The following is a 25,379-nucleotide window of genomic DNA, read 5'->3' on the forward strand; positions in this document are numbered from 1 at the left end:
CAAAACAATCAGAGCAATGTGTCGTCTGTTTCAATTTTAAGTTGATGTTCATATTGCACCGTACTAGCATTGACTAGAGACAGAAGTTGTTCATTATAAATGTCTATAGAGAGCAGAGTGTTAGAAGTCTCAACACCCAATACTCCAGTCGGTCATTTCTAACGATGCTTCACGTTACAGAACTGACGCTAATGATATAGATGTTTCAGTTTTCTTGTTGTTGAAAGTACAACTGTTTTTGATTATCGTTCAGGGAGGTTTATTTATGTTTTACATTGTAAATCGTTAAAGAACATCATTTTCCGTAATAAATACAGTTTTTTTTTCCATTTTATTACAAGCTGACAACTCAAAAAAAATAAAATGTGTCAAAAAATATACTCTTAACTAGATTTGCGATTGCAAGAAATAGCGGATGGCACCCTTCCCCTATTGCCAGGTGAGCTGTAGCCATGGTAACGGCGGCCATTTTGGAAATTCTAAACTCAAAAGTCAAGTCTACATTAGCTGAGCAACATTTGTTATAAGTTTCAATAAATTTGAAGCATTTTGAAGTTTTTTGTATTTTTTCTGTTTCCATGGTAACGGTGGCCATTTTGAATATTCCAAAGTCAAACCCCTGCTGCAATTTTTTCCCTCCACAATCATATACCATTTAATGTCTCTAGAATAAATTAAACATTGATGTTCTAGAATGTTCTGTGAAAATTCAAAGTTTTGACCTTTTTGCATTGTTTCCATGGTAACAACAGCGATTTTGGAAATTCCAACGCCAAATTCCACATCTTCCAATGTTGCTCATCGTTACTGTGAAGTTTCCTGAAGTTTGGAACATTTTGAGATTTTTGAATTTTTTGGAGTAGTTTCCATGGCAACATAGTAGTTCCAATGAGTGCCAAAATCATCCAACACCTGTATATAGTGGGCACCTACATTGTATTAAAATATAATGATTCTGAGTTAAATAGTATCCAAAAAGTTCACCAAAATAAAAAACTGGATTTTTTCACATTTGTTCCGTTTCCATGGTAACGGCAGCCATCTTGAAAGTGCCACCCCCAAAAAGCAAATCTTCATTTGGTGGTTAACAATATGGTATAGTTCCATCTTCTTGTGGCCATTCATATGAGAGTTCCAGACTGGACAAAAATGTGTGGAAGAAAAATAATAAAAAAAACAAAAAGAAACGTAGAATAACAATATGTCACCCAAACTCCGTTTAGGGTGCCATAATAAGCAAAACACGTCACATCAAAATCATTGTAACCAAAAGACAAGAGTGCACACGCTAAAATGTCTCGCCTTCTTTAATAATCATAGACATTATGTTGATAGACCAAATATAAAGCTTTATTACAACTGTCACATAAACTCAACATTAACCAAGAAAACGAAACATTGATCAATGAACCATGAAAATGAGGTCAAGGTCAGATGAACCATGCCAGGCTGACATATACAGCTAACAATTCTTCAATACAACAAATATAGTTGATTTATTGCTTATAAATTAGGAAAAACAGACCAAAACACAAACACTTAACACTGAGCAATAAGCCGTGAAAATGAGGTCAAGGTCAAATAAAACCTGCGTAACAGACATTTATAGATCATAAAATATTTCCATACACCAAATATAGTTGACCTTATGCATAAAGTATTAGAAAAATAGACCAAAACTCAAAAAACTTAACTTTGACCACTGAACCATGAAAATGAGGTCAAGGTCAGATGACACCTGTCAGCAAGACATGTTCACCTAACAATCATTCCATACACTGAATATACTAGACCTATTACTTATAGTATCTGAGATATGGACTTGACCACCAAAACTTAACCTTGTTCACTGATCCATGAAAACTGTCTGACGGGCATGAGGACCTTGCAAAGTACGCACATACCAAATATAGTTATCCAATTACTTATAATAAGAGAGAATTCAACTTTACAAAAAATCTTAACTTTTTTTTTCAAGTAGCCACTGAACCATGAAAATGAGGTCAAGGACATTGGACATGTGACTGACGGAAAGTTCGTAACATAAGGCATCTATATACAAAGTATAAAGCATCCAAGTCTTCTACCTTCTAAAAAATAAAGCTTTTAAGAAGTGAGCTAACGCCGCCGCCGGATCACTATCCCTAAGTCGAGCTTTCTGCAACAAAAGTTGCAGGCTCGACAAAAAAATGAAGTATGAACTAAAATCATCACCCTCTCAAATTTCATTCTTAAATATAGTAGTCTTAAAAGTGTACTCACGAAAAAGAATACCGGTCCTATCCAAAAGATATTTTTGTGACCTCACAGATTGTTTACAAGTTATCTATAACCAAACTGTTTAAAAAATGGAGTAACGAAGGATCGTAAACAATCTTATATACACCTTGTAAGTCGGACGTAATTTGATTAGAAATACAAAAATTAAGAAACAACAACTTTAAATACAACAAACATGAGAGAAAAAAAAATAAACCGGGATATATCAATAACAAGATAAAATGGATAAATATAATATGCAAAGACAAGTATATACAGTACATATATTTATTTATAATTCAATTAGTTGAGCACAACGGTCTTTGACCGTATTACAATCAACGTAACTTTTCTAGGGTTGGCTTTTTTCATTACAAATGCTACGAAACAACCTGATCAGAAAACTCCTGTGTTCATTAAGGATAAGCCAGCACGTGAACCAATGATGCGGAGACACATCAGGACAGCTATACCTAGTACGTAATGGTAGATTGTTGTAAATCAGTGGGATATTATCACCCTGTTAATACAATAACGAACCTGATCTCTGACATTACAGTGCTTCATCACGGTAATCATTATTGACACAGAGAATTCAGAAGTGTTAATAAATCGTCTATACTATAAACAATGATGCATTGTTTTCTTAGACACATACATTTGTGTATTCGTATTGACCTGTAGTAAAACGGGAACATTTTCTTTTCTTATATACTCTATAATTATATGAAGATGTCTAAAAGGTTATTTAAAGGCCACTTAAGAAACTTCTACGCACATAATCAAAGTAATGCAGTTAAAATTGCTGACAAAAAATAATGAAGTAACTACTATACTACTTATCAACTTCACAAGAAGACATCTGTTACTAGTAAACATAAAAAAAATAAAACTCAGAATATGTTAGAGTAAATGAACACTTTATTTCAAAACTGATTTGATGAGACTGTCGTATCAACAGTAATGACTTCACACGCTAGCTAGTTACCTGTGAGACTGTCGTATCAAAAGTAATGACCTCAGCCGCTAGTTTTGTGTGAGAATTTCGTACCAACAGTAATGACCTCCCACGGTAATTTTCTGTGAGACTTTCGAACAAATAGTAATGACCAAACAAGCTTATTCCATGTGAGACTTTCGAACCAACAGCAATGACCATACATCCTTATTTCCTCTGATACTTTCGTACCAACAGTAGTGACCTCACCGCTAGTTTCCAGTGAGACTGTCGTATAAACAGTAATGACACGCTAATTTTCTGTGAGACTTTCGAACAAATAGTAATGACCAAACACGCTAATTTTCAGTGAGACTTTCGTACCAACAGTAATGACCTCACACGCTAAATTTCTGTGAGACTTAAGTAATGACATCAAACTCTACTTTCCTGTGAGACTTTCATACTAACAATAATGATATCACAAGCTAGTTCTCTGTGAGACTTTCGTACCAATACTAAGGACCTTACACGCAAGTATTCTGTGAGATTTCTGTGTCAATATTAATGATCCAACACGCTTGTTTCCTGTGAGACTTTCTTACCAGCAGTAATGACCTCACACGCTAGTTTCATGTGAGATTTTCGTACTTACAATATTGACCTCACACGTTACTTTCCTGTGAGACTTTCGTACCAACAGTAATGACATCACACGACAGTTTTCTGTGAAATTTTCGTACCAACAGTAATGACCTCACACGTCAGTTTCCGGTGAGACATTCGTACCAACAGTAATGACCTCACACGCTAATTTCCTGTGAGACTTTCGTACCAACAGTAGTGACCTCACATGCTAGTTTCCTGTGAGACTTTTGTGCCAACAGTAATGACCTCACACGATAGTTTCCTGTGAGAATATTGTACCAACAGTAGTGACCTCACATGCTATTTTTCTGTGAGACTTTTGTGCCAACAGTAATGACCTCTCACGTCAGTTTCCTGTGAGACTTTCGTACCAACAGTAATGACCTCACACGTCAGTTTCCTGTGAGACTTTCGTACCAACAGTAATGACCTGACACGCTACTTTCCTGTGAGACTTTCGTACCAACAGTAATGACCTCACACACTAGTTTCATGTGAGATTTTCGTACTTACAATATTGACCTCACACGTTACTTTCCTGTGAGACTTTCGTACCAACAGTAATGACATCACACGACAGTTTCCTGTGAAATTTTCGTACCAACAGTAATGACCTCACACGTCAGTTTCCGGTGAGACATTCGTACCAACAGTAATGACCTCACACGCTAATTTCCTGTGAGACTTTCGTACCAACAGTAGTGACCTCACATGCTAGTTTCCTGTGAGACTTTTGTGCCAACAGTAATGACCTCACACGTCAGTTTCCTGTGAGACTTTCGTACCAACAGTAATGACCTCACACGTCAGTTTCCTGTGAGACTTTCGTACAAACAGTAATGACCTGACACGCTACTTTCCTGTGAGACTTTCGTACCAACAGTAATGACCTCACACACTAGTTCCCTGTGATACTATCGTTCCAACAGGAATGAGTCTCACACGACAGTTTCCTGTGAGACTTTCGTACCAATGAGAATAACCATACACGTCGGCATGGTCAGTTTACTGTGAAACTTACGCACAAACATTATTGACAAAACAGGCTAACAGGAATGTAAGCCCACAACACCCGTTTTAGCCCTTAATGTTTCACTGTTCCAGTTAGATCGTGGACTTTTTTCTCGTAAAGTTGCGTAATAGACTTCGCTTTGTTGTCACGTGGTATATCAATTTTGGCCTTTTTTACACTTTCATAAACCAATCAAGTACAACATCAATTTAGTCTATGTGTACACTGTCGATTGGTTGTTTGGTTTCATTAGATTGATGTTGAAAGTTTGTAAATTAGATTAAAAAGTTACGTTTTATAAGAGCTTTTAATAGACGAAGTATTATAGTAAGGCGATTTTTTTAATTTTATGTAATTATAATTGATCAATGGTGATGATTAAATTTCAGATTTGACATGAATATCGATATCTCTATAATCAGGAAGTGCATGACATGTAAAGTATGTTCTATTATTATGAACCACAGAAAATGTCAACTTTGTTGATGTAAGGAAGTTTTCTTTATTGAATTTTATATCGAATATTAGATGCACAGGCAATGAAAAGGGCAACGAAGGCAGGTTTGAATCTTTATTTTATCATTAAATGCCTCTATTATATTTTATTTCTTTTAATTTAGTGAAATTTGAACTATACACATATACTCCTGTTACGGTTTTCTAGAGTGATATATGTTGAAATGTCAGATAATACGGGAGTAATGAAAAGTTAATGCTATACTATAGCTAATAAGAGCAGGTTTTAAATCATTTGTTGTAATCACAGAGTCTGGATGGAAAAAGTTCTACACGAGCTATATTTGGAAACTACATAAATAAACTAGTATCCAGAATCTACCTTTGTCTCATTGCATATAAAACACAAACAATACATGACTGTATTTGTTTAGCAGAATATATTAAGCTCAGAACTTACATCAGTGCAAACTCATGGAAAATTAAACCAAATCCGTAGAAATGATATCAAAGTTTAAAGAATGTAAATAAAGAGACTATAGATAACATACGGCAACTTTAAACGAATAGGGAAAATACAAATAACTAACGTCAATTCTGACATGACAGGGCTAAAATAAGTGGGAGGGATAACAAAAATAACTGGAGGCACTTTAAGACCTACAAGTTTTGTACAAACAACCAACGTAAATTTAAAACTTAATAGGCTTACACAAATAACTGGTGGCAATTCAGAACTTATAGGGCCAACACATATATCTGAAGCACTTAATACTAAATATGTCTAATGAAAAAATAAATGACGGCACATCAGCGCAATTTAGAACTTATAGCGCTAACACAAATCTAAAAAACTGACGGAAATTCAGAACTTAAACACGGCTAAAATACATGAATGATATCAAATCAGAGTTCATAGATTCAATTAAACAAATAAAAAAAATAAAAATTACTGGGACAGTTCTGAACTTCAAGGCTAACACAAACAGCTGACAGCAATTCAGATATTATACATTAAAATGTAATTGAGTTTGTAGAAAATTAACCCCAAAACAATATAACACTTAAACAAGTTAATAAAACTTAATAAAAACGGATATTAAAAATAAAAATCAATATATTTAAGACAAATATATTCAAAAATATAAGCATGTATGTATCCACAATCCAGCATTAGTGGGAAGTTTTTCACATTTAAAGACTTAGATTGATATTTTTATTTCGGAATTCTGTTTAAGAGAGTTCAAGCTTGTCACGAATGGTTCCTTGTTTCTTTTCAAAACGTCAGTCTGACAACAGACCATTGACTTTCAAATGCAAAGAAATTCGTAGATATAAAGAAAGTGCATTTGAGTGAAACAAGTAACAATCATTTTATCATTTTACCAATAACACGTGTTCATCTTTTAACTTGAATACCTTGCCAACGCATGCAGGTAGATAATGAAGACAAACTATGAAAGGGACGAAAACACATGTTATGTCATTCCTATAGGAAACTTAACATCACTCGAAAACCATTTCGTCTGAGATAATTAGCCTACATCCTGGTCATGTTTCAATACATGAAAAAGACAAGAATCTGCCATTTTTTTAATTGTTAAACTAAAATGCATTAGACTTATATTACCCGTGGCTAATGGCTTGATGCAACTAGGTTTGATATGCAATTACATAAAGCCTTAATTAATGAACTTTCCTGGTGAGAAATTTGTATGCCAACGGTCTAGTTATACTTTTTCATGCTAACTTGATTTTTGTGTAGGAATTCATATCCGGACAAAAATGACGTTATTGAAAGTGAATTATGATAAAACAGCAAGTAATGAAATGACTGAAAACACGAGAACAGAACACTTATCGTGTCAATGTCCATTCAGATCTTTCTGCTTGTTTTAGATAACTATTTTGTAGAAAAATAGATTTAGATAAAAAAAAAAAAAAAAAAAAAAACAGCTATAAAAATGTCAAGTAGTAACATTTAAATCAAAACCTCCCCCTCATTATTTTGATGTATAGAATAATCTTGATGACGTTATCAGCCAAACGTAACCTATCCGACACTTATCTTTGCCATTATCATGAATTTTTTTCAAAACTATTTTAAATTTATAAGTCTTTTCAAATGCGTGTTAATCTTGGATCTTCTAGAATAACAAAAACCTACATGATTTCAAACACAATGATCTGTGCATTCATTATATGTATATTTACCATAAATAGTTACTTTTCTCAATAGTTAATCGATCTAGAAATAAGGAGAAACACAATTACAACTTAAAGTATGATAGGAAAAACTTGGTAACAGGTTTAATCAATAAAATTGAGTAAGGAAATGGGGAATGTGTCAAAGCGACAACAACCTGACCATAGAGCAGACAACAGCCGGGCGAAGGCCACCAATGGGTCTTCAATGTAGCGAGAATTACCGCACCCGTAGGTTTGCAAGTATACTTTGCCATTGATTGAATATCAAAAGCTACATTTTGTAACATGTTTTTGTTTAAGAATACCTCTGATATTTAATTTCCTTTGATTGGATTTTTTTAATAAGAGACCAAAACCCAAGCCAACAACGCGGGATGACGATTAATAAACGACAGCACCACGTAAGAGTGGCATTCAAAATTAAGAAAAATGTTCTAGGAAGATTGTGAAAAAACTTCAAAGTTGACTATTATGAAGGTACATGTGTATGACCCCTTGTTTCAATCTAGTCTTATAGAACCGTGTCATAAGTTAACCAAAGTTGAAAACACGAAGACATGCTTAACCCCACCACATACTATTTTTTTCTGTTCAAAGTCATGGGGGTGCAATTCGAAGGTTGTTTGTGATTGTCTATCATATTTGTTTTTGTCGTATTGTTTTGTGCATACAATTCTCGTTAAAATTGAATTAACATTGTGTTTTGTATGGTTCATTTCTAGCTTAAACAATATAGTGTGTGCGGTGTTCATTGTTGAAGGCCGTTTGTTAACGTTTAGTCGCTTGCGTTCTACGGGTAATAGTCGTCTCATTGGCAATCATATAATTTTTATGTTTTATGTGTACATTTTATGCTGCCCATCAAGGGCTCTTGATTGGAATAATAAATATTCTTATTCTTATAATATATTGTTTCCCTAAAAGACAGTCAAAAGTACACATCAATTCTTAATCAAAGATCTAATAATTTCATAAAGTTCTATAAAAAATACAATTGAATCAATTTGGTTTGGAATTTAAAAATCAACTAACAAGATATCAACTTAATTTTGTTTCCTTCCTTTATGCCAAACAATTATTGCACGGAAATTTCATTTTGTTTTATAAGTGGGCAATACCGGTGCCTATTTAACTTTAACCATTCTAATATACAGTCTAAGAACAATTCAAAAAAAATTTCAGCACTAGAGATTAACAATATTCGCAAATATTGATAAGATACAGGACATTGAATCTCTATATATTTGTGGACTTTACATGACATCTTATTTTTATGACCCACCTACATGTATAGGGGCATTACGTTTTTTTTTGTCCTTGTGTTCGTTCGTTCGTCATTTTGTACGTCTGTCCTGCTTCAGGTTAAAGTTTTTGGTTAAGGTATTTTTAACGAAGTTGAAATCCAATCAACTTGAAACTAAGTACACATCTTTCCTATGACATGATATTTCTAATTTAAATGCCAAATAAAGAGTTTTGACCTCAATTTCATGGTCCACTGTACATAGAAAATGATAATGAGAGTTGGGCAGCTGTGTACATGTACTATGGACACAATCTTGTTTGATATGTTGGTAAAACTAACTTAAAATTAGAGTGACCAACACATGTTCTCTCCATAACACGTGACTTCGGATTGAAGCACTAATTGTTGAAGCAACTATATTTTTACATCGGTTTCCGTATAGGTCGATTCGATGCTTCCAATGAACTATAACTTATTTATAAGCAAGAAACAAAATAACATTAAAAAGTAAATAAATTATGCTTATCTTTTACTTGCTTGTTGTTATATAACTCTGAAATTCCAAAGCATATCCGAAGCACTAAACTTCCAATGTTATCGTTTACAATTTGGACAATCTAATACGACAGAACAAATAATTAGATTTAATACTAAGCCGAATTTGGAAGAGTAACCATCATAAAGTTCAGCATGCGTCACATGCAGTTACGTTGTATATTCAAACCATGGATTCCAAAAAGGATTGTTAAAAACATCTATTATTCAATTAATGGAACTCTTCTTAAGTTAACATAATGATTTTAAGTACGGTCACGCAATTCATAGTGCGTGTTTTGTCTGTTTAAACAAAGAAAAGCTAATCAGTAACGAACTGCCAGTCTCTTTAGATTAATCCAGACTAGCTTATAATTTAAAAATAGGAAGAGTAGGTATGATTGCCAATGAGACAACTCTCCGTTAGAGACTAAATGACGTAGAAGGGTAGCAACTATAGGTCACTGCACGGCCTGAAACAACAACAACAGCCACATCCCATTCTAAACCTTTACAAGACCCAAAAGGAAACATGTTAAACCATTCAAACGAGAAAACCTAGGACACGATTAATATGAAACATAAAAAAACCTAAACAAAACAAAAAAAAAATGTGTAAGGGTTCCGCGGAACCCAGTGTCTCGCCTACTTTTGCTGAAAATCTCAGGCTCAACAAAATGAGGAAAAAAATCAATAAAAATATTCCTCTTGATACTATACTTTGATTGTAAGAAGTTTCTGTCCAAGTTTGGTAAAAATCCAGGATAGTTTATGAATCTAATAAATGTTTAAAAACTTTAACTGCAGACTGTTGTAATGTTAAATGTGTACTGGAAGAAAAAATAAGTCCATTTATAAGTATAAAATATAGATACACAGGTACAAAATATTAACAAAATTTCCTTCTTAAAACTAGCTTATGATCATAAACAAGCTTCTGTCTAAGTTTGGTACAAATTAAAAGTAGCATAAGAAAGTTTTTAAAATTTAACCACAGAGTGAATGTGTTGTTTCCTGGCAGAAAATCTAAGTCCATTTAAAAGTTAAATACGGAAAAAATGGATTTATCTGTTTACAAAATTTACTTCTGTATATTATCTTTTAATCATAAACAAGCTTCTGTCCAAGTTTGGTACAAACCCAGGAAAGTCTAAGAAAGTTATTAAAATTTTAAAGACATGAACCACAAAGTGAAGAAAAACAAGTCCATTTATAAGTAAAATACAGAAAAAAATGGATTTTTTTTTTTTACAAAATTTACTTCTGGATACTATCTTATGATCATAAACAAGCTTCTGTCCACTTTTGGAAGTAATCCAGTATAGTTTAAGAAATTTATTAAAATTTCAAAAACTTTAACCACAGAGTGAATATTTGTGGACGCCGCCGCCGCCGATGACGACGACGGAATGTAGGATCGCTTAGTCTCGCTTTTTCGACAAAAGTCGAAGGCTCGACAAAAATGATAAAAAGCAACAAAACAAAAACTACTGAATTCAAGGTTTCTGACATGGGACATGTACGATACAGAATGTGTTATATAATTCAATATAAGTGCATTTCACATTACAAATATATTACATGAGAGTATATGTATGGTCAGTTTATAAAGAAAACAAAGAAATATAACAAAGTATCAGACATGGCAAAGTTGGTTTGGAATTAAAAATACAAAAGCATCAAAATTTCTATTTCAGTTTTTAAGAATGTTTCTAGAAATAGACACAAGTGGACGAATTTAGATTGATGACAAAAGCTGTGAGTCTGTCGTCCAGGGTCATACACCTCCGAAATCAATAAGAATCAATGGAAAGCAATTACATATTTGTATTAGAACAATGATAAAAGACAACCATATTCTGTTTCGTTGACTTATATCCCACTTATCCCTATTACTATAAACCTTTAGATAAACAGTAATAGGAGGTGAGCTAAATAAGATATGGCTAAATATTTTAAGCATAATGCCCAAATAGAGCTTTATAGAAGACTTGTTGGGTATTGGTCTTAATGAATAAAAAATGTACCAGTCCTATACGTCAATAAGACAACAACCTAACGACACATATCATAAAAAGACATCAATGAAAGTCAACATATTTACTATACTATCAATTTTTACATATCATTTAACCTAATGTCACCTGATAAAAAAAATGTTTGCTATGTATACTCTTTCCACTTACGTAAACAATTCACAGAGTGATGTTCAGATTCTGGATAATTAAAAACATAGGTGCAAACACACCAAAATGTCTTCATTCTGTTGTTATACTCAGACAAAAAATATAAAAAAAGCAAGACGACAATAAGTAAATCGGGTCGGTACGTGTATGGTTTATTATAGGTAATTAAACAAAAATGATTCTGTTTTGTTAATTACACTTACTGACTCAATAAGAACACATGTCATAACTAGAAAAGTATTACGTCAACGTGGTTCACAGAAGATATGCAAGAATAAGAACTTAATAAGTTAAAAACAAGATAAATCACAGAAAGCACTAAGAAATAGTTATTAATTTATCACTGATCAAACATAATTATGCAATCTGAAAACTGGACTAGTTGTAAGTCATTTCACATTAATAAATGCGCGTTAAGATAACAAAAAAAAAGAAGAAAAAAAGTGAACAACACTGTTAAAATGTTCAGAAATTCTAGATTGGATTTTATTTTATCTACGTGAGGGGTCGGGGTGACACGGTGTGCTCCTTTTCCAAATCTTTGTTTTCCCGTGTATTTCATTACCCCACTTTTTATAATCCTATATCCAACATCCCCACTTCAAGGTTGTAACCTCGCCCTTCAAGAGTATGAATAGATTGGCCAGTTAATTTTATACAATGATGAAAATATTTCAGCACACATCAAAAAGCTTAAATAAATGTAATGTTCTCTTATTTCATTATTACAGAATAATACAGGTTCTATAGTATAGATACAGTTCCATTTGCACATAACGTTACGCATTTAAATCTAGATGAGACATGTTAATGGAATAATCCGTATTATATACGCTCGAGACACAAAAAATGCAAAATCAATTGCATAATATTTTGAAATATGAAAAATAAAAGTGTTAAAACAAAGATAAGATAGCAAATTGCCTTAAGTAGTTACATTCTTAGTTTTAGAAATAAATACGTGTTGAGATTCTTATCTCTCAGAAATCTCTTCATTGATCGAAGATAAAGCTGATACTCGATTTATACAATTTGCATGGAAGTGATAACTAATTATTAAGATTTTTATAGTTGTCTCAAGTCATAAAACTAAATAACTTAAAACCACAAAAATAAACTTAACTTAACTTTCTCTAAACGTGTTTTAATAAACTATTATAAAAATACATCTTTGCTATTTTAGTTGTTTTTGCCATCATAAGTTGAATGTTATCACTCTTGGCTGAATGGAAGAATTGACGTTCATTGATTCAAGTCTTTTTAGGAAAAAAAATGTATAACATTAGTTTTAAACAAATTGGGTTATCAAAACAACATCAAAATAAAAAAGACAAGTTTAACGAAATCTTTACATGATTTTCTAACATACTTGATGATGTTCAGATTTTTTTTTTATATATTTCTGTGTGGACCTTTTCAATTCTGTTACTGGACTGAATATTTGCATTATCGTTTGACCAATGAAAAGGTAAAAGCCTTTATCGTTCTTTCGCAGGTATTTATAGTCGTTACTTTGAGACAACTCTTCTAGATACGAGAATAAAGATACATATATACTATTTTTCTCAAAATTATCGAACTATTCATCTGTATCAGTCATTAGTTATTAGTTATTATCTTATCTTTCATAGATCACGTAACAAAAGAAGAAATAATAAAGAACTCAAAATTACTTTTATTAGTTTCTTCCTTTTTATGTTTTTTATACTCTTATACCGGAATGTGTTTTAGATGAAATATTAATAAACTAATTGCACACTTTTCCGGGTTACAGCCAAAGAACTATAGAAATAATGATGGAAATTTACATCGACCTTTAACATAAAGAGAACATGCGACAATTAAAGGCAATAAATCTTCTACAACATACTATAAATTAATTTTTAAAATGGAAATTAAACAAATGTAATGTGCTGAAAAGTGACCTATTACCGTTCCGAGAGAAGGTTGAAGATAAAATCATAACTCACCTTTAAAAGAATCGGCAGTATAAATCAAAGACACATAGACACCCAGCAATCATAGTTATTAGAATTACAATTACTGAAAGAAAACTGTCTCAGTCACATTACAACGATCCTTAAAGATGTTTTGATCAATTAAGCTTATAGATCAATAAGTCAATATATAACAGGTGAAAACACTGATTACAACACATACAATAAAAAATCATTTCTGTCACAGTAGTTGCACGTAATTCTGATTTCATTTTTCAATGGAAGAAATTAACAAAACAGATAATATTCCAAATAAGAAAATTAGGATTGAATTTTCTCTTCTCTAGGCATGTTCACCTCTTTTTTTTTTTTACCTGCGAACAAGCTTTAGTAACCTTGCAACCTCAAGTTTTTGAATACACATTTTATATTTGAGTATAACTTTTATCATTAAGAGAAGATTGAAAATATAGTGACAACGATATAGAATTTATGTTATCTCTGGGATCGATTCAAAACGGAAAAACCGTAATATATATCTTTATTCTCATAAATCCAATGCATTACATCGGTACAGAGATAACAAATACAACAATATATATTTACAATATGTACAAAACAAGCGAGAGAGGTTACAAAAGTTACAAGCCAGGAGTACAAACACTAGTATTTATATTTTTTATAAAAGAACAAAGCTTCTTCAGAACTGGTTTTCTTGTACTTGACATAAGTTCAGAGAATTTAACTGTATTTTGCCGTTTTGTAAAATATGCAGTTAAAAACTCTTTTCGTTTTTGATGGAAAAAATTGCATTCAAATATAAAATGATATTCGTCACCTATTTGTCGATTGTTACATAGACTGCAAAAGCGGTTTTCTCTGATCACGTTTTGCCATCTTCCTGTTTCAATCGGCAGCTTAGTATTAGTCGTTCTAAATCGACAAAAAACAATCGCGTCTTTGAAGTCCAAAATATTAAAATATTCTTCGAATTCCAAGTTTTTCTTAAACATTTTGTAGTTTATACCTTTTGGTGAATTTTGAATGAGGGAATTCCAGTTCTGAATATATTGATCTAGCAATCTCTGCTTTATAACAGTTTTTAACCATTTTTTATTAACGAAATTTTGTGACTCCCATATGTATGAGAAACCACAATCTTGAAATATTTTTTGTATAAACAGGATCCATTTTATCTGGTTATTATGGTGATCGTTCATATGACGAGAAAGTTGATATAATATGAAGGAAAACTTTGCTTGTTTACCGGATATCAAATTTGCCCAGAATAGTACTGTTCGAACTTTAATATCTATTTCGATCGGATGACGACCTAGTTCCCCGTAAACCATATAATTTGGCGTTGAGGATTTCAAGTTTAAAAGAATTTTACAAAATTTTAAATGAATCTTTTCCAGGATATCATTATTACCAAAGCCCCATACTTCGCACCCATACAATAGAATGGGCTTGATCATTTTGTCAAAAAGGTCAAGCTGACATTTAACAGAAAGCTGATACATCCTTCCTATTTTCAGGACTTCGTACATGGCTTGTAAGGCCTTATCGGATAAATATTTTTTAGTCATATTAAAGTTTCCTGTTTTAGTAAACACAATACCCAAATAGTTGAACTGCTTTACTAACTCAATGTTTATGCCATTATAAGTAAATTGGAGATTTTTTGGCAAACGTCCCAAACCAAATACTAGGGTTTTAGTTTTGTCAACGTTTACTTTCAGTTTCCAAACCCTACAATAGTCATGAAAGGCATTGAGTTGCGTCTGCAGATCCTGTGCTGTTTCGGCCAACAGCACCGTGTCATCTGCGTATAATATGATAAAAAGTTTTAGATGTATTTCTAATTCTCTTTCAAGATCTTCTGATAAGGTTTTAAGTCCTGTAATATTTTTACTAACCAAGAAATCTTCTAGATCGTTTAAAAATAAAGAAAATAGGAAAGGTGATAAGTTTTCTCCTTGTCGTACGCCATTGTCACAAGCAAAGTATTCGGAATTACAATTATTGTATGATATACGAGATTTAGTATTACAGTACATATTAGATATAACCTTATACATCTTACCATTTATATTATTTAACAACATTTTATAAAACAAACCATCTCGCCATACAGTGTCAAAAGCCTTCTCAAAATCTATAAAGGAACAATATAATTTCTTTTTCCTACATTTCAATAATTCAAAAAAAGAATACAAGGTAAAAATATTATCTGTAGTAGAATACTTTTGACGAAAACCACTTTGATTTTCTTGTATTAAGATAAACTCTTCTGAAAAATCATTAAGTCTTTTATTCAAAACTGCTGTAAATTAATAATTTTCCAAGACAGCTAACGATAGTAATTGGTCTATAATTCTTTGGATCTTTGGAGTTTCCTTTGTTTTTATAAATTGGTTTAATTGTACCTATAAGCCAGCTATGTGGAATAAGACCTTTATCAAATATAATATTAAAAAGTTTCTCATAAATGCATAAAAACTGGTTTGATGTGGATTTTATGTATTCGTTTATAATTTCGTCTTCACCACAAGCTTTGTCATTCCTCAGTTTTTTAATAGACTGGAGAATTTCATCTTTTGAAAAAGGCGAATTTATATGTTCATTCATATGTTCACATTGCATGGGATCGATCTCTGGAAGTTGCACATTTTTTTCATCTTCCGGTGCAGCGTTTAAATTTTTCAAAAAATCGTGTAATTTTCCAATGTCAATATCGGGTTGTTTCTTTCTTTTATTCTGATTTAAAATTTTCCAATATTTATAAGTACTTGATCACGTGGTTATAAATGTAGCCTAATTGATAATAATGTGTTGTGTGTTTTCTGTTCAACTCCGAGTATCAAATTTAAAATCATAGTCATTTTTTTATATTAAAATTTGGAAACCATCTGAACAAAAACATATATATATTTTGCTGTCAAAATGTTTACCGAAGTCAACAGTGAGTAAAATTAAAACATAGGAAAACACACATAAAGTTGCCTTTTACGTGAATGTGGATACCTGTAGCTTTACAGAAATAACAAGTAAATCAGATAATGTAACAATATAGCAACTGACTTTGACTTGATTTTGTTTTGAATTTATTTAATGTTCACTATCATTAAAGTACAAGGAACTCTGTACAGATGATTGTCCTGAATGATTTATATAATGATCCTCAAGATATTCCAAATGAGATAGATAGAGAATTTTGATGTCCTTTAAGATGACTAGAAACATTACATATACCAAGATACTCTTAATGTTAAAAATCAAACAAAAATGTTAGGGGGAAGGGGGGGGGGGCATATACGAAATCTGAAATGATCAAAAGAATAATACCAATGCATTACTCTCTCACACATTCAAGAAAAGAACAAAAAAAAACCCAACAGAAATCATGAAACTGACACCAAAACTAGCCTTTAAATAATGAGCATTGTTTAAGAATGCAACAGATAAAAAAATCATATTGATTTACTAAAAACCTTGATTTTAATCCTTTTACCCCTGTCACCAAATTTCTAATAGTCGTCCCTCAGTCACCATTCAAACCATATTGACACATCAATGCATATAATATAGAGAAGTAAAATAAACCTCAACACACGAAGTATGAAAGCATATATGTTAGCAACATAAAAACTCAAAAACTTTTACTTGGTGAACAAACTGAAGTAGTATAAATTGACAATTTTCTGATGGATTTTAAATCAATGTTTGTTCCACATATCTATTTTATATGAATGTTACCATTCCCTGTACAATTAATTACAGATACAGTAAATTTGCTCTCATATATTTTACTTTTGATCAAAGGTTTAGTGTCACGGGGGAGTATTTTTTTTATTACAATCATAAAATTGTGTAGCTTTTTTACGTGCCACTGTCCATAAAATATATCATTTTTAGATCTTTATAGCTAAAACAGAACAGTCTTAAACGTTTCCTTAGGATTCCGGGTTGTTGTTTATCAGAAATTACAAAGATTTCCAATAATTTACAACTACTTTGTCAATAATTGATAGTCTCTGAAAAGTGCATTACATTGTAATCTTTATTACTATTATCTGTACGTTGGTGGCTCTATTATTATCATATAATTGTTATAGATCAATACACAGAAGTGTGAATGGGATCATAACAAATCTTGTATATATCAAGACGTGTTATTATTATATATCAGCAGTTAATTCTTATTAACGGTATAAGACTGATGACCATATAATAAATCTCCAGACATCTGTTAATACAAGATAACTAATTGTCATTACACATGTAACTGTCCTTAAGCCTAACCCTTCACGTTCTGTCGTTATACAATACTGTCACTATCGAAGTTTGTTTCTTGACAGGGAAACCAGTTTTAAAAAACTTTGATCAAAAGCGTTGGCGGTTTTGGATTAAAACTGTCCAATCTGAGTTTGATTTATGAATTATGATGCAGAACTGGATACCGTTTGTTTTGAAAATTCATACGAAGGGTCAATGGTCTTTTCTTATAGGTTTAAGGATACAATGATATTTCGCTTTAATGTTATTGAGCCAATGGTATTTTACAGCTGTGAGTTGTCCATAACGGAATATCTTAATAGATATGAGTGGACATTGATAATGATGGTAAATGAGATATAAATGCTGGTGGACAACGGTATTGTCCTACATTTTGTACCAATACGATATTTTCCTTTTGAGGCTAGTTGACAGTTTCATATTTCTCTCGGTGCAATAGAGCGGGCAACGTTCATTTTCTATCGATGCAGCATTTGTAGCAAACTTTATATTATTGGTAATCCCCAATTGATATTAGAAAAGAAGGGTAATTCTCTTATGTTAGCAAAGATGAAAAGGGTATTCTCTGTATGTTCAAAGTGGACAAGGTAGTTTTCCTTAGGTTGACATTTCGCTAAGTTAACTTACCGTTTTACAATTGAAAAGTGTACAAATACATATTAACTTACGTTAAGAATGATTGTATTTAATATTTTAACGAGCAAAACCAAAAGAAATATCCATTTTGATGAATAAAAATAAAAGCAGAAAAATCAAAATAAATACACGAGTCTAGGAAACGGAGTTTAGTATAAAGCTTTCATCTTGGTCTTAACATCATCTATAAATCTTGAACAATAAATTATTAAGTAGTATTTTGTTTTTCAGTAAATTTTCAGAGTTATCCATTGCGGAAAATTTATTACTGTTCAGGTAATTCACTTGCAGTTATATCATCACTGTTCATTATCTTTTCAGGCAACTAAGTAATTTTTTTTGCGTGTACATGCAGTTTAATAGCAGCCACTAAGCAGTCTTAACATTATATATATCTTTATTCTCATCACCAAAAACATAGTCTGAATAGATCGTAATTGGCTGCAAGCGAATGACGTTTCCATGCATTGGTAATTGTGTTCTATGCAGTTTTTTGGTACTTATATGTTATAAATTTAAATATGTTATAAATCAATTTTGATTGAATTTGAGTCAATTCGATGGACATGAATTTTGCAGCTTATTTAAACTGTAATGCAAAAGATAAAAGGAATACGTTTTGACTTTGATTGATGTGTACGTTAAATTGTTTGGATTTGTCTAATTTGTTGATTTTTATTATTTTACGCCGTAGTGGAAGAAGTAAGTTTAAGTAACAGACGTATACAAAATTAAGTAATCAACGGAGACAAAAAGTGTGTCACAAACAATAAATGCCAGAAATCCTAGCAAAAGCTTTAACAGTATTAGAAACAACGTCCTCTATAACTGACGGCTATAGAGATATAGGTAGACATTCTGATTGCACATATTATTTCCTGACTGCTAGGTCATTATACGTTTAGTTTACAACGGATGGTTATTGACCAAGAAATTGTATCAGCTGACAGATAAAACTACTGCATACAATGTTCTTTTGGCAGTGAATGATGCATGTGTAAGGTATTAATTATACTTAGAACATTGACCATCAAGTAAGCTTAAAAAAGAGGGACGAAAGGTACCAACGTGACAGTCAAACTCATAAATCTAAAACAAACCGACAATTAACGCCATGGCTAAAAATGAAAAAGACAAACAGAAAAACAATAGTACACATGACACAACATAGAAAACTAAAGATTAAACAAGGCACGAACCCCACCAAAAACTAGGGGCAAACTACTGCATTCCACGTTCTTTTGGCAGTGAATGATGCATGTGTAAGGTAATAATGATGCTTAGAACATTGACATCAAATAAGCTTAAATTACTACATACAATGTTCTTTTGGCAGTAAATGATGCATGTGTAAGGTATTAATTATGCTTAGAACATTGACCATCAAGTAAGTTTACAATTATATATTAAAATAAATTTAAGGCCAGTAGTTAGTTTCACAAAACAACTTACGACTAAGCCATGATTGATCGTAAGTCAAACAATTCCCGACTAAAATTGATCGTAAGTCAGGAACAATTCAGCATACTTACGACCAATCTTAGTCTTCAGTTTGTTAGTGAAAGCGACTCCAGTAGTTCTATAGTTGATTTGGGAATAAAATAACTAGGATCCAAGAGTAATGCTATAGATTCTAATTAAAAGAAAATTAGTTTATTGTCTGAGGGTTGATCATAGTTGATTCTTAGAAAGTAAAATTTACCTTTTATATATAATAAATGAAAGACTTATGCACTAATTTGTTCAATTCGATATTGTCTGTTATCTCGTTCGTTTTCGTCTTTGTCTTGTGTCATCACATCTTCAATATCCCATGCCCTTGGACGAGACAAATTAGTCCATTGATCATATTAGCTTTTCACGGTTTTGAATTACTGTCAGTCTGAATATTTTGTTGAAAAATTTGTCTAGAAATATCCCATACAGACCAGATTTATGTCACGTAGATATACCTACTTTACAATAGATTCTTGAATGAATAAACACAAACAGGAAATAACATTTTTCACATTTAATAGTAATTCAACACTTAATTGAATGTCAATAATTACCATGAGTTAATAACTACGCCTACGGAATAAGGTATACATTTCAATTACTATTCCATTGAACAATGGTTTTATTTTGTTATTTTAGATGTTACATCGTATGTTTTTCATGATAACGATAACTTGTTTTTTCAGTCTGAGCGACGCAGATTGGTATTGACGTCATGATAACTGTGAATGTTCTTTCATTTCTTGAATGGTGGTGTATTGTTTACTGTCACAAAAGAAGAGTTTTTGTTTTTTTCTTAATTTACAGAATCTTTCAACAAAACATCTAATCCTTCCCAGAAATTCATATTGTTGTCTAAGAAAAAGAGAAGGAAATAACCTGCTTAATCTCGTCACACCATTTAATTTGAATCGCTATTACGAATGATTTCTGAAGTGTTTAAGGTGGCTTAGATTTAAATCTACGTTCACCTACCTTCAATATATGATTATATCAAATCTTGTTCGCTGTCGCCGAAGGTATAGAACCTGCTAAATTCCATTCGGACTAACTTAATATTGCATATTTGGTACGGGACTTGTTTTGTTTAATGTGACATTTGTTTCATTATATGGATTTCATGATCAAGTTGTTATAAAGTAATTGGTTTCAATCATTTGATTGGCAATACATTTCAATTACAACGGAAGATATATTTTGTCATTTTTGCAAAAGTAAAGTTCTTATCTGACTTTTAGAAGCCCAACAAAAATTACAATAAAAAAAAAACAATTGCATATTCGCCCCACACCTCCCCAAATTGTTATGTACTCTAACCGTATTCCCACACATATCAGGACACGGAAGTTGGTATACATATATATACATATGATATAAAATTTAAATATATAGTTGGTTTTATGCATGTTTTTATTCATTAAAGAAAAACTGATACTCCACGGGTTATAATTGAAGAACACATATCAATTATTATAAAAAAAAACATGAATAATTCAAAGAAAATATAATGATTGGGAATCTATATATAATACTACCGAATAATCCAGACAAATAAATGGAGGGTTGAGATCTCATAAACATGTTTAACTCCGCCGCATGTTTGCGCCTGTCCCAAGTCAGGAGCCTCTGGCCTTTGTTAGTCTTGTATTTTATAATTTTAGTTTCTTGTGTACAATTTGGAAATTAGTATGTCGTTCATTATCACTGAACTAGTATATATTTGTTTAGGGGCCAGCTGAAGGACGCCTCCGGGTGCGGGAATTTCTCGCTACATTGAAGACCTGTTGGTGACCTTCTGTTGTTGTTTTTTTATGGTCGGGTTGTTGTCTCTTTGACACATTCCCCATTTCCATTCTCAATTTTAAATGCAGTGCAATTGAACATCAATTTATTTTAAAGTTTATTACTAAGGGAGAAAAAAAATCACGGACCCCGTTACATAAATCTCATTGTGACAATTGTAAAAATAAGTGTTATGATAAGTTTTTAAGCTGTTAAAAGAAAACCAATGATTCCTTTAAAATGAGAGCCAGCAAAACACCAATTAAATGTTTAAATTGTTTAAATTGGTGAAAGAGCCCATTGGAAGGGTCCTTTTTACCTAGATTATCCGATATCATTGCAAAATCTTTAACACAATCCGAGGCATCTGGTGCAAATTGACTATGCAAAGTCCAACCAAACCTTAAATCTTGCCAATTGTAAATGAAATGCGAGCCACTGGATGCGAAGCAACGAACAGCAACAATAAATGACTGTTAGTCATAAACATAAACATAAGGTCACCAGCTAATTTGTGAAAATGATTTATACACAACAAAATATATATTGGCAGATCGACGCAGGAGTGTTAAAAATATTTCAGTAGGGAAAAAAATAAGATTTTACCTTGAAATGTTATCCACTGCTACAGTGAAGAAATTAATATGTTCTTTCAAGACAGTAAATTACTCCATTAAACACTGAAACATAAATAATGTTAACTAATGTAAATTAATGTAACGGCTTTACAGATTTATACGGACAACATATAAAATAACGGCTTTTCCTAGGCTTTTTAATAACATGGTTTTGTATTTAAAAAAAAAATGAAATTCCGGCAAAAGAAAAGAATCATGGACTACAAACCAATCTGATGGATAAGCGAGGAATTAATTTTGTTAATTAACTTTCATACTAAGTTTGTCCTATAGAGAAATCGAAGCAAATACTATCAATGACGAAAACAGTTGGACATTAGAAGTCTGATTTGCATCTGATTTGGAAATTGAGGTTCTATTTATTTTATAACGTTTATTTAGTAAGTTTGAACAAATGCTTGTTAGCTTTTTGTGTTAATTTAGATTATGCTACGTCATGAACGAGGAGATCAGACTACGCATATACAATTTACGTTTTGTTATACCAGAATCCGGTTTGTTATACCATAATCCACGTTTTGTTATACCATAATCCGGTTTGTTTTACCAGAATCCACGTTTTGTTATACCAGAATCCACGTTTTGTTTTACTTGAATCCACGTTTTGTTATACCAGAATCCACGTTTTGTTTTACTTGAATCCACGTTTTGTTATACCAGAATCCACGTTTTGTTTTACTTGAATCCACGTTTTTTTTTTATACCTGAATCCGTACAGTTTCATCTAATTAAGACAAGACACTTAATTAGATAAATTTCTCTACAAATTAGAAATGACAATCACCTTATAATTGATAAATTGAAGTTATATTAACCAGGGGAAAATACATTAAAAATCTAATTTGTCACATAAAGTAAACCAAGAGTTGCAAATATTAGAATATTAAATAATTCATTAAAACGAAATGGTATTTTGAACTATCAATAAAGGTTAAGCAAAAAACAAATAATCCTTTGGGAGCTTTCTTATTTTACATTTTTCTGAGACATAAACAATTTATTAAAAGTGAAATTATCTTTCTATAAAATTGATTTATATTTCAATTCGTTCCGTGTGCTTGTTATGCATGATAACTCTACTAATTACAGAAATTAAGATTTTTTTGGAAAACAAGCTTTCAAACGTTATCACAATGTGTTCTTCGTTTTTCACACTGTTAATATACGCTTTAATTCATTATGCCATATTCATGGCAAAATCCGATATCTGAACCAATTTGTTATAGGAAAAAAGATCAATTTGTTATAACAACCAATTTGCTAGCTCATTCATAATCTTTGAAACGTTTTTATGAATAATTAATTCTTTAATAAGAGAAAATGAAATTGTATAGTGGTATTGGTTATCGTAACCTTATACTATTGCCGGGTGCAATCATTACTGGAGGGATGTCGTTATGAAATATTTTTGTAAAACAAACATATTAATACCGGTACTAGACATCTTAATTGTGACTATCCTCAGTGACCCACGTGACATATATTAACATTTTAAAAGAATATGATCCCTCGTGCTCTCAAATAATAAAAACTTAAATGTCCTTCATCGATATTTATGTATTTACGGTACTATAGTAAGACCACAGCGCGTAACGTGTAAAGCTGCCTATAGATTGAACAGATTTGAACAAAGTGTATCAATGATATTTGTCAAGTGAGATATTTGAGTTTCTGACTTGTTGCAAAAACAAAAAAAATTGTGAAGGTTACTTTATTATTTTGCAATCGCGAAAGTTGACAATTTATCTCGACTTGCAAACTTTTATCTCTCGCTTCTTTTTTTCAGTCCATAAGACGAGATAGGTTTGTTTACAGCAACTTTGAAGACTTGGAAGACCTCAGATTAATTGTATTTCATTGGTGATTAAACGATTAAAATAAAACAGCTCACCTCTTGTCGATATAGCGTGGATATTGCGATGTTCTGGACCAAATATTGTATGTAAACAAGATGAAACAGACAACAATGTTGAATTATAGAGTTGTTGTTTCTGATGAAAGGAACAAAAGTCGGTAAAATAATGATTATTTACGATCAGATGGCTTTCCTGCTTTTGTTTACTAGACGAAGTGTTTATTTTCAAGTAATCAAAAATTTATCATAATGATTAAATGACTGCATTTAAAATTGAAATGAGAAATGTTATTCGCAAGGGAAGAGATTTGTACGCATGTAACATCTCGTCTCTGAAGAAAAAATCTGAACCAAACATAAAGCAATTTCAATCCTATAAGATCGGATAGGTTTATTTACAGCATCTTAAACACTGGGAAGACCTCAGATTAAAAGTATTTTAATGGTGATAAGCGATTAAAATAAAGCAGAACACAAATGGAGCATGCAACGGGCATTTGTTGATGATATTGAAAGGACTAAGCCGTTACCAGACGCATTGAATGAAAAACAGTTCCAAAAAGTAAAATAATGAAACAAAAAAGACAAATGACAGGATATTTCCCCCTTTTATTTGCTCTTGAATAGATATCATTGTAAAACTATTAGAGTGGAATATGCCGCTTTTAGAAATTAAAAATCAAAATACCTGCAAATATAATCACACTTCCTCAATACAATACGATATATATATTTGAAATGAAATATTGTAAACCTACATTCCTTCGGCAAAATTTCTGAATCATTTTAAACGCATGCGTAGCATAATTATTGGCTGATTAAACCAACTAATAAATGTATATTTCACATTAAAGGAAAAGAACAATCACAATGTGAAATGGTAACGTCGTACTGTTTACTATTAATTTTTGAAAGATTACCAGGAGTTCTTGTATCATGTAAGGTGTAAAAAAAAATAGAGAAGGGGGAAATAAAAATAGTTTGGTCAATTACACAGACAAAACCATGACCAAGAAAAATCAAACAATGAAAAGACAAACTATAACATAAAACGACATAGAGAACTATGGGTTGGACAATACGTATCACTCAGAAAAGTATTCCAGATCGGATGATGATAGACAATTTTGGGTTTCTTTACTTTTTCCTAAAATTGTGTTGCTCCCTTATCATTACGTAGGCTCTAGTTTTCTATCTGATAATGGACTTTGTATTCGTAAAAGCAGTATTCTAGATTTAAATTATTTTT

At 31.8% G+C, this 25,379-nt stretch overlaps 1 protein-coding gene across 4 annotated transcripts in view; it reads right to left on the minus strand.

Moving 5' to 3' along the window:
* Positions 1-25,379, minus strand: part of LOC134715185 (5-hydroxytryptamine receptor 4-like) — a 68,834-nt gene that overhangs the window by 33,157 nt on the left and 10,298 nt on the right. The window contains exon 3 of one of the 4 annotated variants that reach the window (XM_063577194.1): positions 22,244-22,317. The exons of 1 other annotated variant lie outside the window; for it this stretch is intronic. The gene's annotated coding sequence lies outside the window, so the exon portion shown is untranslated. Of the gene's footprint in view, positions 1-2,262; positions 2,342-13,456; positions 13,534-22,243; positions 22,318-25,379 lie in introns of those variants that run through there. 2 more of the 4 variants (XM_063577200.1, XM_063577197.1) reach the window with 2 other exon arrangements.

This window comes from Mytilus trossulus, chromosome 4 (assembly GCF_036588685.1).
Source record: "Mytilus trossulus isolate FHL-02 chromosome 4, PNRI_Mtr1.1.1.hap1, whole genome shotgun sequence".
Taxonomy (NCBI): Eukaryota; Metazoa; Mollusca; class Bivalvia; order Mytilida; family Mytilidae; genus Mytilus; species Mytilus trossulus.